This window comes from Bos indicus, chromosome 11, assembly GCF_029378745.1.
Source record: "Bos indicus isolate NIAB-ARS_2022 breed Sahiwal x Tharparkar chromosome 11, NIAB-ARS_B.indTharparkar_mat_pri_1.0, whole genome shotgun sequence".
Lineage (NCBI taxonomy): Eukaryota > Metazoa > Chordata > Mammalia > Artiodactyla > Bovidae > Bos > Bos indicus.
The window spans coordinates 33,869,458-33,882,292 of NC_091770.1; positions in this window are offsets into that span (position 1 = coordinate 33,869,458).

Genomic DNA, 12,835 nt, shown 5'->3' on the forward strand with positions numbered 1-12,835 from the left:
CTACTGAGGCTAAGTCTCTTCAGTTGTGTCCGACTCTGTGTGACCCCATAGATGGCAGCCCACCAGGCTACCCTGTCCCTGGGATTCTCCAAGCAAGAACAGTGGAGTGGGTTGCCATTGCCTTCTCCTCCCTCAAGGAGTTCACTGATTATTAAAAGAGATACCATTATGAGTATTTTATAGAAATATGTGCAAGCCCAGTGAGTATGGAGAAGGAGAAAGAAGAGTGACCAACTCTTTACCAGAAGATCTGCAGAGAATTTAGCAGGAATAAACAAAAACTTAAAGAGGCAAAATGAGATCAAGTTCATTTGGAGCAAGAAAATTGGCAGATAACAATTTAACAAGTTTTCTACACTTAAAAACTGGTGCAGGCCAGAAATCAGGGCAAATCCAAACAGATGGACAGAATATGTGTGCCAAATGTCAAAGAAAAACTAAATTAAAAGCTTAATAAAGACATAGACTTAATTAATGAGGTGGAGGAGGGTTATTGAAAAATACATAAATACTGAGTTTAAAAAGGTAACATATTACTTAATTTTAAACAATTTCAACAGGTTACTGGAACATAATTGGCAATTGTGGCATACCCTCCTCCTGTTTGATATCAATGATGTTAAATTCTTTCTTCTTTGTCTTAGATCTAAACTACAGCCCAAAACATTTCTCCAATTTCCCTTCTGATTTTTAAATCTAGGAAACAAATTTACCTGAATTATTTTTTAAATTAATTTTGGAGATTTTTTTTAGTTTTCAGGTGGTGAATTACTGTATTTCAGTGTGTATTTTAAAATGGCATTAGTAATTACATGGGCTTCCCTTGTAGCTCAGTCAGTAAAGAATATGCCTGCAGTACAGGAGACCAGGGTTCGATCCCTGAGTTGGGAAGATTCCTGGAGAAGGAAATGGCAACCCACTCCAGTATCCTTGTCTGGAAAATCTCATGAATAGAGGCATCTGGTGGGCTGCGGTCCACAGGGTCGCAAAGAGTCAGCACGACTGAGCAACTAACACTTACTTACTTAGTAATTGCATTATGTGAATGTTAAGCTGCCCTACAACACAACTATACTGTTATAAATATTAGTAGCAATAATGGTAGCATTGTAAAAACTGCAATTATTTTATATTTCTCCAAGTATTATGTATATATACATATATATGTGTGTGTTTGTAGAGATACACATAGACAAAACATTTCTTTAAAAATAACACACTCCTTTAATACAATAGATTATGTTTTTAAAGAGGAACATACAGTGAATGCTTAAATTATGATTATTTTTCATTTAAAAATATGTCTTGTATACCTTTCCATGTTACTAAACATAAATCTACTTCATTATTTTCAGAAAATATTAAAGGTGTGTAGTATAAACAGCTATATATAAACATGGCTATACTATATATAATCCAGAAAGTTAGATTCTTCCTGCTTCTACTAACAGCATAGTACATGAATAATGTGAAGCACACCAGAATTTAAGTAGTAATTAGTGTGATCACTGACCTAGAGCCAGACATCCTGGAATGTGAAGTCAAGTGGGCCTTAGAAAGCATCACTACGCACAAAGCTAGTGGAGATGATAGAATTCCAGTTGATCTATTCCAAATCCTGAAAGATGATGCTGTGAAAGTGCTGCACTCTATATGCCAGCAAATTTGGAAAACTCAGCAGTGGCCACAAGACTGGAAAAGGTCAGTTTTCATTCCAATCCCAAAGAAAGGCAATGACAAAGAATGTTCAAACTACCGCACAATTGCACTCATCTCACACGCTAGTAAAGTAATGCTCAAAATTCTCAAGCCAGGCTTCAGAAATACGTGAACCGTGAACTTCCAGATGTTCAAGCTGGTTTTAGAAAAGGCAGAGGAACCAGAGATCAAATTGCCAACATCTGCTGGATCATGGAAAAAACAGAGAGTTCCAGAAAAACATCTATTTATGCTTTATTAACTATGCCAAAGCCTTTGACTGTGTGGATCACAATAAACTGTGGGAAATTCTGAAAGAGATGGGAATACCAGACCATCTGACCTGCCTCTTGAGAAACCTATATGCAGGTCAGGAAGCAACAGTTAGAACTGGACATGGAACAACAGACTGGTTCCAAATAGGAAAAGGAGTATGTCAAGGCTGTATATTATCACCCTGCTTATTTAACTTATATGCAGAGTACATCATGAGAAACGCTGGGCTGGAAGAAGCACAAGCTGGAATCAAGATTTCTGGGAGAAATATCAATAACCTCAGATATGCAGATGACACCACCCTTATGGCAGAAAGTGAAGAGGAACTCAAAAGCCTCTTGATGAAAGTGAAAGTGGAGAGTGAAAAAGTTGGCTTAAAGCTCAACATTCAGAAAATGAAGATCATAGCATCCAGTCCCATCGCTTCATGGGAAATAGATGGGGAAACAGTGGAAACAGTGTCAGACTTTATTTTTCTGGGCTCCAAAATCACTGCAGATGGTGACTGCAGCCATGAAATTAAAAGACGCTTACTCCTTGGAAGGAAAATTATGACCAACCTAGATAGCATATTGAAAAGCAGAGACATTACTTTGCCAACAAAGATCCGTCTAGTCAAGGCTATGGTTTTTCCTGTGGTCGTGTATGGATGTGAGAGTTGGACTGTGAAGAAGGCTGAGCGCCAAAGAATTTCTGCTTTTGAACTGTGGTGTTGGAGAAGACTCTCGAGAGTCCCTTGGACTGCAAGGACATCCAACCAGTCCATTCTGAAGGAGATCAGCCCTGGGATTTCTTTGGAAGGAATGATGCTAAAGCTGAAACTCCAGTACTTTGGCCACCTCATGCAAAGTGTTGATTCATTGGAAAAGACCCTGATGTTGGGAGGGATTGGGGGCAGGAGGAGAAGGGGATGACAGAGGATGAGATGGCTGGATGGCATCACTGACTCGATGGACATGAGTCTGAGTGAAATCCGGGAGTTGGTGATGGACAGGGAGGCCTGGCGTGCTGCGATTCATGGGGTGGCATAGAGTCGGACACGATTGAGCGACTGATCTGATCTGATCTGATAGACAAGTCTTTCTCATGATCCTTAAAATCTCTCCCTACATGGAAGAGATAAAATGATTATGAGATTAGAAAACTGTGATAATGATTTATTTAGGGAGAATTGCTACTCTATAAAATCTCACTGAATTGTCTTCATGTTGGCACATCAGGAAGTTACCTTCTTACATAATGATTCTGATTTGGGGTGATCACACAGAGGATACGATACTGGAAACTCATGGGTAAAAGCCAGTTGTACTTCTAATCACCCTACAAGGTAAAGGACAGCCTCTAACAACAAAGAGTTATCCAGCCACAATGTCAATAACTCTGAGGTTAAGAAACCACAAGTCCACTCCAAACCACTTGAAAAGCTTTGAAATATAGTTCATGAAGGTGGGAAATACAGATGAATGGTAAGCTCTATGCTAAAGTAAGCTAAAGTAGACAGAGGTTAGACATGTGTCTTCAGATGTTTAATGCATAAGAAAGTTACTTCAAAACATCATCTATAATAATGATGCCTTTGCTACATCAAGAGATCCAAGTGCTTGTGAAAGTTTCCTAGGACAGCCAGCTAATAGGGAGTCAGAAGGGGAAGGCATCCCCTATGCTCCATTTTTCCCAACACAGGACTACAACATGTGTGCATGCTCAGTTGCTTCAGTCATGTCCAACTCTTCAAGACTCTACAGACCTTAGCCCACCAGGCTCCTGTGTCCATGGGATTCTCCAGGCAAGAATACTGGAGTGGGTTGTCATGTCCTCCTCAAAGGGATCTTCCTGATCCAGGAATTGAACCCATATCTTTTATGGCTCCTGTATTGGCAGGCAGGTTCTTTACCACTAGAGCCACCTGGGAAGCCCACAGAACTACAGGATTCAGTTCAAATCAAACTTTGGTTTTGGACATTCTAATTATTAATACTAGACTTATACCATGGCTTCAGTCACAATATATAAATAAAGCAATATATTTATCATGCACCATCATATATGTAACTAATTTCCAATTCATTATTGGTGGATATTTCAGAGGTTTCCAATTCTTGCTATTGCAAAAAATCATGTAGTGAACATCAATAGGTTCTTTCTTTCCTTCCTTTCCTCTTTCTCTTTCTTTCTTTCCTTCCCTTTATTATCCCTTTTTTCCTTCCTTCTTTCCTCTTTCCTTCCTTCCTATCCTCCCTTCTTCACTTCGTTTCTAAGAAAAAAAGGAAAGGTATTGACGGTATACCACTATCTTATTTTAAATAAACAGTTTAAAAAAAAGTCTTCATTTCATCTTAGAAATTATGAAAGTCCACCTTCTCCCTATTCTGTGTGATTCATTTCCATCATTAGATATATCTTTTACCCAGTCAATTAACAACAGTAATAAACAATTAGAATTAGAATAATCACTCATTAAACAGCAATTTTATACTAGGTTGCAGACCATTAACACTAAATTTGTGGTTTTTAATACTGAAAACATTCCAAGAAGGGGATATTCTTATTCTTGTTGTCAATGCAAATAATCAATAACCAGTCTATAATAGGGGTAGAAAAGAGTTTTACTCAAGTCAAACTAGAACTATAGCCCAGGAGTGCAGTCCCCCCCAAGAAAGAAAGCGCTCCTGGAAAGCATGGTTTTCAGCACAGTTTTATATATTGTCAAAACAGAAGAAAGATCAAACATGACAGAGGTATATTCCTTCAAGTTTTCAAAAGAGACAGATTAGCACATACAGAGTGAGTCAGAATGACCTTGGTGTCTGGAAAAGGAAGCTTTTCTTCAAAGAAGTACTAGCATCAGCATCATGGGTAAGGGGCTTTTATCCCTATCTTCAAATTAGAGAATCTAAACAATCTAGTACATTCGTTCTTTTCTTTGTTATAGCATATGTACAATGCATGTCTGACAGGTCATATGACAAGTTGTTCTAGTTCAGATAGAGTATAGGCCAAGTTATGCATAAGCCCAAAATGGTTTCCACATATCCTAATATATGAAAATTTAGTCTATCATTATTTTACATAAAAATAATTGAGGGCCAGAGGAGTTATAGGCTTTCTTGTCCAAGTTCTCACTACTAGTATATTATGTTTTCAGTATGTGCCTAACTCCACATGATTCCTTACATTTAGTTGTTTTATTTTCTTTAGTGTATTCTTAGACTCATTTCAGTAGAAGCTCAATTACTAACAATATTTATATTTCTATAGTTAGTTTGCATATAATCCTCAACAACCCTATGAGATAGGTAAAAGTTATTTTACTGAAGCAGTGAAAGTTAAATACAGTCAGCCCTCCTTATCCTTAGATTTCACATAAATAAGTTCTACCAACCATGGATCAAAATTAGATCTGCATTTCATTAAATCCTGGGATGTGAAACCTATAGGGAGTAAGGCAGATTATAATTCATTCCAGGTCACAAAGCTAATAAATGGCAAAACGGATTTGCTCCTAGACAGTGTGGTTTGATGCTTTAAACTATTGTACTCTAGGGTCTTATCAGAGAGGTTTGAAATTTAGACATTGTACCTTGTTTCCTTCAGTTTTTCAATTGCCCTTCTCATATTTCTATAGACATTTTCTTAAATAATATTTTTAAGAGAAATCTATCTACTTCAGCTTAACTTAATTCCTTTCCTCATGACTTAAACTCATAATTGTAATGATAAATGCAGCTGTGATTGAACTCAAAGATGTCTCAGTCACACAAGGATGAACTAAGGTGAGCAGAAAGAGAATGAAGGGTGAAAGTGCAGCTCAGTATCCTGTAAAAAGCAATAATTGCATTATTTTCTTCAAACTCAGTGATACAAGTTTTCTAAAGAGAAAAGTAATTAGGAAAAACAGGTGGATGAGCATGAGCAGAATAACTTTCAACCAAGTAGTCAATAACATTAAAATCTTAAAAATAAGTAGTTTTTTGTTTTTTTTTTTTAGTTTTGCAAGGGGCTTTTTAAAAAGAGACTAAAGTAACCATTTGAGTTTGGAGGGTATTTAATAATTAACCTGCCAAATAACTCAGTGAGAGTTTCCAAGATGTCATCAGTCTAAACACAAGTGTCTGATGCCTTTATCATTTTAAATCTGACTTTTTTTTCTGAGCATTGGTGGGAAGACTGGAAGACAAAGACATTTTAACAATATGTCCCAGGACAAGCAAAAGAGCTTCTGTAGTATTTTCTCCAATTGATTCTGATGATAACTACAAGACCAGTTCCAAACAAGGCAAACTATCCTTCAAGACCTGTGCACACAGAAAAGGCAGAATGTATTAAATTCCTCTTGCTTTAGAGGAGCTTTGGTGAAGGTACACGGGAGGAATGAATTCTTACCTATTGCCATGAAGAATTTTGGGAGCAGAGGGCTTGCTCTTGGTGTTTCATAAGAGAGGAGATATACTCGCAATTGTATATTGAGAGCTCAAAGGACTACAGACTGTTGCCCATACCACAGCCTATGGAATTGCTTCTCATGAGACCTCAGGAGACCTGCCTACATTCTACACAATACAGAGTCAAAGACTGGTAAAATATTTAAAATGCTCTTAGGAGAATCTAGGAACCAGATTCCTAGAGTTAAAACAAGAAGATTATCTAAAATGGCAAGGTTCTAGAAAATAAAATTAGAGGAGATGGATTTCAATCTAAATAAGACAAATGTACAGAAAAGATACAAAAGAAAAAAGGAAGAAAGAAATGAATCTGGCGTTTAAGCATGAAGTGTTTTTTTGTTATTGTTGTTGTTGTTTTTAATTAAAATCCATGATCAGTATCTAAAAGTTTGAGCTTTCTCAAACATTTTTGTGTACTAGATGTCCAGAGAAATCAGTCTGAAACAAACAATTTAAAATGTTACATTAAGTGATTTTAAAAACATTATTTCAGGTCACAACAGAGATGACTGGAAAGTTAGGAAACTTTCAGAAGTCAGAAATATGTTTTAAAAGCACAATTTCAGTAACATATGTAACACAGGAAGCTGTCTTTTGCCTACAGGCACATTAAAATCAGATAATGAGTATAAAATAATTATCCAATTATTTAAAGAAATAAATGATTGCATGGAAATCCTGGAAAAAATAGTCATACAGTAAATGGTGAGAGACAATATTTTAAGACATTTTGTCTGAGAAGGAACTAAAATTGAGGCAAGACACAATCTTCAAAGGCAAAACATTCAACAAACCCATCCACGAAGAATACAAAGAATCTTTTACAACATCATTTGTGAAATGTGGACCATGAAAATAAACCCATAAAATTTATAATAAATTCTCAGATCATGAACTCCTTATTGCCAAAATCAGACTTAAATGGAAGAAAGTAGAGAAAACCACTAGACCATACAGGTATGACCTAAATCAAATCCCTTAAGATTATACAGTGGAAGTGAGAAATAGATTTAAGGGCCTAGATCTGATAGATAGAGTGCCTGATGAACTACAGAATGAGGTTCATGACATTGTACAGGAGACAGGGATCAAGACCATTCCCATGGAAAAGAAATGCAAAAAAGCAAAATGGCTGTCTGGGGAGGCCTTACAAATAGCTGTGAAAAGAAGAGAAGTGAAAAGCTAAGGAGAAAAGGAAAGATATAAACATCTGAATGCAGAGTTCCAAAGAATAGCAAGAAGAGATAAGAAAGCCTTCTTCAGTGATCAATGCAAAGAAATAGAGGAAAACAACAGAATGGGAAAGACTAGAGATCTCTTCAAGAAAATTAGAGATACCAAGGGAACATTTCATGCAAAGATGGGCTCTATAAAGGACAGAAATGGTATGGACCTAACAGAAGCAGAAGACATTAAGAAGAGATGGCAAGAATACACAGAAGAACTGTACAAAAAAATCTTCATGACCCAGATAATCAGGATGGTGTGATCACTGACCTAGAGCCAGACATCCTGGAATGTGAAGTCAAGTGGGCCTTAGAAAGCATCACTATGAACAAAGCTAGTGGAGGTGATAGAATTCCAGTTGAACTCTTTCAAATCCTGAAAGATGATGCTGTAAAAGTGCTGCACTCTATATGCCAGCAAATATGGAAAACTCAGCAGTGGCCACAGGACTGGAAAAGGTCAGTTTTCATTCCAATCCCAAAGAAAGGCAATGCCAAAGAATGCTCAAACTACCAACAATTGCACTCATCTCACACACTAGTAAAGTAATGCTCAAAATTCTCCAAGCCAGGCTTCAGCAATATGTGAACCGTGAACTTCCAGATGTTCAAGCCGGTTTTAGAAATGGCAGAGGAACCAGAGATCAAATTACCAACTTCCACTGGATCATGGAAAAAGCAAGAGAGTTCCAGAAAAGCATCTATTTATGCTTTATTGACTATGCCAAAGCCTTTGACTGTGTGGATCACAATAAACTGTGGGAAATTCTGAAAGAGATGGGAATACCAGACCACATGACCTGCCTCTTGAGAAATTTGTATGCAGGTCAGGAAGCAACAGTTAGAACTGGACATGGAACAACAGACTGGTTCCAAATAGAAAAAGGAATACGTCAAGGCTGTATATTGTCACCCTGCTTATTTAACTTATACATCATGATAAACACTGGACTGGAAGAAACACAAGCTGGAATCAAGATTGCCAGGAGAAATATCAATAACTTCAGATATGCAGATGACACCACCCTTATGGCAGAAAGTGAAGAGGAACTCAAAAGCTTCTTGATGAAAGTGAAAGTGGAGAGTGAAAAAGTTGACTTAAAGCTCAACATTTAGAAAACAAAGATCATGGCATCTGATCCCATCACTTCATGGAAAATAGATGGGGAAACAGTGGAAATAGTGTCAGACTTTATTTCTCTGGGCTCCAAAATCACAGCAGATGGTGACTGCAGCCATGAAATTAAAAGAAGCTTACTCCTTGAAAGGAAAGTTATGACCAACTTAGATAGCATATTCAATAGCAGAGACATTACTTTGCCAACAAAGGTCTGTCTAGTCAAGGCTATGGTTTTTCCTGTGGTCACGTATGGATGTGAGAGTTGAACTGTGAGGAAGGCTGAGCACCGAAGAATTTCTGCTTTTGAACTGTGGTGTTGGAGAAGACTCTTGAGAGTCCCTTGGACTGCAAGGAGATCCAACCAGTCCATTCTGAAGGAGATCAGCCCTGGGATTTCTTTGGAAGGAATGATGCGAAAGCTGAAACTCCAGTACTTTGGCCACCTCATGCAAAGTGTTGATTCATTGGAAAAGACCCTGATGCTGGGAGGGATTGGGGGCAGGAGGAGAAGGGGATGACAGAGGATGAGATGGCTGGATGGCATCACTGATTCGATGGACGTGAGTCTGGGTGAACTCCGGGAGTTTGTGATGGACAGGGAGGCCTGGCGTGCTGTGATTCATGGTGTCGCAAAGAGTTGGACACGACTGAGAGATTGAACTGAACTGAAATGTTATTTTGTAATAAGTCTATCAAAAATATGCAGAAGACCTTAATAGCAAAGCATATAAACATTATTGAGATATATTTTTAAGTATTTTAAATAAATAGTGAGACATATAATATTTAAGTCTTACTAACTTTATTATCTTGAAAAGCCTGTTTTATTCAAATTGATTTATATTTCATGAAATTTCAATGAAAATTCAAACTGCTCTTTTTTTTTTAATGGAATTGACAAACTAAAATGTACATGGAAAAAAAAAATTCAAGATTGGTCCATACTATCCCTAACAAATAAGTATGAGGACTTGTTCTGTCAGATACCACAGTTTACTGAAGCTAAGGCAATATATTATTATATAATACTGAAACTGGTATAAACAAGTAGAACAAAAGATCAAGTCTAAAAACAGATGCATGCAGACAGCTGAGATAAAACCAGTTTCCCTGAATATCAGTGGTCATTGGAATATTTTCAATAAATAGTCCAGAGAGTTTTACTGATTCCTATGGAATGAAAATGAAACTGGATCCCTGAATAATATAATGCATAAAGTGGAATACATTGTTATCAAAACCCCACCAGTCATTGCCAGTGGGAATGTGAAAAAGGGAATTTACAAATATTGCCCTGGGAACGTGAAATGTTGTAGCTTTGTTCATGAAAATATTCTGATAGTATATGTTTTGAAAATGCACATTCCCTATAATGCAGCAGTTGTACTCTTGAGATGCTATCAAAGTAGAGATACTAGGGAGTGGACCTGAGATGGTGGAAGAATAGGATGGGGAGACCACTTTTTCCCCCACAAATTCATTGAAAGAACATTTGAACACTGAGCAAATTCCACAAAACAACTTCTGAATGCTGGCAGAGGACATCAGGCACCCAGAAAGGCAGTCCATTGTCTTCAAAAGGAGGTAGGAAAAAATATAAAAGATAAAAAGAGAGACAAAAGAGGTAGGGATGGAGATGGGAAGGGAGTCTTAAAAAAGACAGAAGTTTCCAAACACCATGGAAACATTCTCACCAGTGGGTCTGTGGCAAGCCTTGGAATCTCAGAGGGCAACATAACTGGGAGGAAAATAAATAAATAAATAAGTAATTAAAACCCACAGATTACGTGCCTAATGGCAACTCCCAGCAGATAAACAGCCCAGATGCTCGCATCCATCACTAGCAAGAGGGGGCTGGACAGGGAGACATGGGCTGCATTGTTTAGGGTAAGGACCAGGCCTGAATGTCCCGAGGGCAATCTGAGGGAACTAACTTGAGATAGCAACAGACTGTTGATAGCTACCCCGCGAAAAGCCTTAACCTAAGACACTCCCAGGCCCGCTCACAGAACAAAGGACTGAGCAGAGCTAGCCGGCTGCGGACTGGTGCATTCCCTACTGGAGATAGGCAGGCGAGGGCAGCCAGAACCAGAGGGGGCAATCGCAGCCCTAGAGAGGCATCCTCTACCAAACTGCAAGTAGGCTTTGTTGCTAACCAAGACTTCTTGGGATTCTGGATGGTTGACATCCACCAGGAGGGTCAGAGCCAGAGATCAGCTCCCCAGAAGAGACACACGGCACACCTGAGAAGGCACACCTCTTGTACACTCAGAAAACCGAGCAGCTGGGATGGGGAAGGTGATAAGATGCACCCTCCAACTGGGCGTGACTGCTCTTGCCAAGCACCTGGTCATCTGATCTGCTCGGACTTGGGAAGGGCACAAAACGCAGGCCCAACTGAGTCTGTGCCTTTGTGGAGTACCCAAGAACCTGAAACTGATCAGCTTAGACCTGGGAAGTGCACGCAACCCAGGGCCCGACAGAGACAGTTCCTGGCAGAGCAACCTAGAGCCTGAGAAGTGTAGATCCTGAAAGCACACACGCTATGAGCGGTGACAAACCCAGTGCAGCTGAAACACTGTGAGCACTCCCCACACATGCCAGTGATATTTGTTTGCAGTGTTCCTCCCTCCCCACAGCACAATTGAACAAGTGACCTAAAAAAGTGACCACCACTGCCCCCTTGTGTCAGGGTGGAAATTAGTCACTGAAGAGACCAGCAAACAGAAGAAGCTGCCCTAACCAGGAACCTTGACAAGCCACCCATCCAACCCCACCCACAACAATGAACCTCCACAATAAAGAGGAACCACAAATTGCCAGAATATGGAAAGGCCACCCTAAACACAGCAATCTAAACAAGATGAAAAGGCAGAGAAATACTCAGCAAGTAAAGGAACAGGGTAAATGTCCCCAAACCAAACATGGGAGGAAGAGATAGGGAATCTACCTGATAAAGAATTCAGAATAATGATAGTAAAAATGATCCAAAATCTTGAAAACAAAATGGAGTTAAAGATAGCCTGGAGACAAGGATTGAGAAGATGCAAGAAATGTTTAACAAGGACCTAGAAGAAATAAAAAAGAGTCACTATATAATGAATAATACAATAAATGAAATAAAAAACACTCTGGAGGGAGCCAACAGTAGAATAACAGAGAAAGAAGATAGGATAAGTGAGGTAGAAGATAGAATAGTATAAATAAATGAAGCAGAGAGGAAAAAAGAAAAAAGAATTAAAAGAAATGAGGACAATCTCAGATATCTCTGGGACAATGTTAAAAGCCCCAACATTCAAATCATAGGAGTCCCAGAGAAGAAGACAAAAAGAAGACCATGAGAAAATTCTTGAGGAGATAATAGTTGAAAACTTCTCTAAAATGGGGAAGGAAATAATCACCCAAGTCCAAGAAACCCAGAGAGTTCCAAATAGGATAAACCCAAGGCAAAGCACCTCAAGACACATATTAATCAAATTAACAAAGATCAAACACAAAGAACAAATATTAAAAGCAGCAAGGGAAAAACAAGAAATAACCCACAGGGGGATTCCCATAAGGATAACAGCTGATCTTTCAATAGAAACTGTTCAGACCAGAAGGCAATGGCAGGACATACTTAAAGTGATGAAAGAAAATAACCTACAGCCCAGATTACTGTACCCAGCAAGGATCTCATTCAAATATGAAGGAGAAATCAGAAGCTTTACAGACAAGCAAAAGCTGAGAGAATTCAGCACCACCAAACCAGCTCTCCAACAAATGCTAAAGGATCTTCTCTAGACAGGAAACACATAAAAGGTGTATAAACTCAAACCCAAAACAACAAAGTAAATGGCAACAGGATCATACTTATCAATAATTACCTTAAATGTAAATGGGTTGAATGCCCCAACCAAAGGACAAAGACTGATTGAATGGATACAAAAACAAGACACATATATATGTTGTCTACAAGAGACCCACTTCAAAACAAGGGACACATACAGACTGAAAGTGAAGGACTGGAAAAAGATATTCCACCCAAACGGAGACCAAAAGAAAACAGGAGTAGCAATATTCATTTCAGATAA